Source organism: Octopus sinensis, linkage group LG7 (assembly GCF_006345805.1).
Source record: "Octopus sinensis linkage group LG7, ASM634580v1, whole genome shotgun sequence".
Classification (NCBI taxonomy): Eukaryota; Metazoa; Mollusca; class Cephalopoda; order Octopoda; family Octopodidae; genus Octopus; species Octopus sinensis.
In genome coordinates, this window is record NC_043003.1 from 37,418,467 (window position 1) to 37,420,966 (window position 2,500).

Genomic DNA, 2,500 nt, shown 5'->3' on the forward strand with positions numbered 1-2,500 from the left:
AACTTCATAGTTTATATATACAAATTATATATATATAAATTTCAACAGTGATCCTACCTAAAGAATTATGTTAATGTTCTGTGGAATGTTTTCCCACTTACATGCTAATTCGATGAGCAGATAATTCAGTTGAATGAATAACTAAATCTTCATCGTCGAAATCGACGGAGAGCCACCCGTATATGTATACTTGTGTGTGTATGTATGCTTGTGTGTGCATGCGTGTATTCGTGTGTGTGTCTGTGTGTGTGTATGTGCATGTGTGTGTGTATGTGTGTGTGTAAGTACATACATGCATACATATATGTATGAGTGCGTGTTTGTTTTTGTCTGTCACCACTTAACAAACGGTTGTGACTTTGTTTTCCTCCTTGTAAGCTAGAGGTTTGGTAAAATGTGAACGAATGAATTAGTTCCAGACTTCAAATAAACCCTAGGATCGAACTGATCGATTAAACCCTTTAAGGCGGTACCTAACATGGCCACAATCAAGTGACTAGAATAAACACAAAAAAAGTAACAATAAAAGAATAAAATATATACAAACACACACACACATACGCTATACTAGGCAGATTATTAGATATAATATGATATTCTATAATATATTTATATATACAGATATATATATATATATATATATATACATACATATGTATGTATGTATGTATGTATGTATGTATGTATGTATGTATGTATGTATGTATGTATGTATGTATGTATATATACACACATATACGGAGATACAGGAAGACACACAGAGAGAAAGAGAAAGAGAGATCATTCCATTGATAGGTGAGATCTGAAGTAAGATGTACGTCACAGTAGTAAGATAGACATGAAAGTACTGGATGTTGAGAGAATTCATCAAAGAAAATTCAGTCGTTTATTTTGGTGCTTGGCTTGTTAGCGTTAATTCCTGCCATTGATGATGTTGTTGATGTCGTTAGTGGTGTTGGTGGTCGTAGTTGTGGTGGTTGTAGTTGTGGTGGTGGTGTTGTTTCATGTGTAGTCTCATCCGTTGTTGGTGCTGATGCTGGTGATGCTGGTGATGCTGGTGATGTTGGTAGTGATGGTGCCGGAAGCGGCTGCGACGGTTCTGTATATTTGTTGGCATTATGATTTTTGCTGCGTGGCAAGCTGGCGGAATCGTTAGAGCGTCAGAAGATGCATTTGTTCAGCTCTTTAACGTTCTGAGTTCAAACTCCTTTGAGGTCGACTTTGCCTTTCATCCTCTCAGGGTCAATAAAATAAGTATCAGCTAAGCATTGGGGTTGATGTAATCGATTTGCCCTCTCCCCTGAAATTGCTAATCCTGTGCCAAAATTTCAAACCATTTGAAACCAATGTGGCAGAATCGTTAGAACGCCAGAAAAAAATTGCCTTTACATTTCCGGCTCTTTACGTTCTCCTTTCAAACCTCGCTAAAGTCAACTTTCATCCTTTCAGGATGTCCAAAAATGAAGTGCCATTGCTTGACTGGGGTTGATGGTATCAACTGCCTCTTCCACTCTTCAAACCTTATTAAAAATCTAACAATTACAGTAATTGTTTAAATCTAACACTCAAAATCCAAATAATTATTCTGCCTGCGGGAAAGAGATATTGACACACACCAATATTACTTCATCTTGAAGATAAGACCATGAAGGCCTAGCAACATTGATAATAGCTTCAGGAACTTAACTTTTCTGTTGCATCCATACTGCAAGAACCTATACGAATATTTATGAAAAAGTAAGACAATGAAAAGATAACGCTAGAACATAGTCTTTTATACATGTCCAAAAGAAAATTCGTTCCCCAAATATGTGTTCATGCATGCATACATGCATGTTTGTGTCATCACCATCATTTTATTCCTGCTTTTCCATGCTGGCATGAATGGGAGAAGTTTTCTGAAACAATAGTAATTTACGGTTGGATGCCCTTCCTGTCACCGACCCTTTTAGTCAACTCTTTGCAGTGCATAGACAGAAGGTATACCTTATTCTAAAATCTGGAATTACACGGGATATATGAATGTGTGTGTGTGTGCGCGCGCGTGCATACGTGTATGTATGTGCAAGCGTGTATGTGTGTATGCGCGCATGTATGTATCTATGTATGTATGTATGTATTATTATTATTGTTGTTATTATTATTACTATTATTATTATTATTATTATTATTATTATTATTATTATTATTATTATTATTATTATTATTATTGTTATATGTTTGACTTTTGCTTTACATTTGCATAAGTTGGCTCCAAGTCTCACCCAGAGACCTCAAGAGACAACAAGTTGGAATTTCATGTTGGTGTTATGCCTAGAGTGTCATATATTTGGTTTTGTACTTAGTGTTGTACTAGTGAATGCTTAAAATACCATACGAAAATTATGTTTGTTTTAAGACTTGGCATACGAAGATTATGTTTGTTTTAAAACTTTATTATTATTATTATTATTATTATTATTATTATTATTATTATTATTATTATTATTATCATCATCAT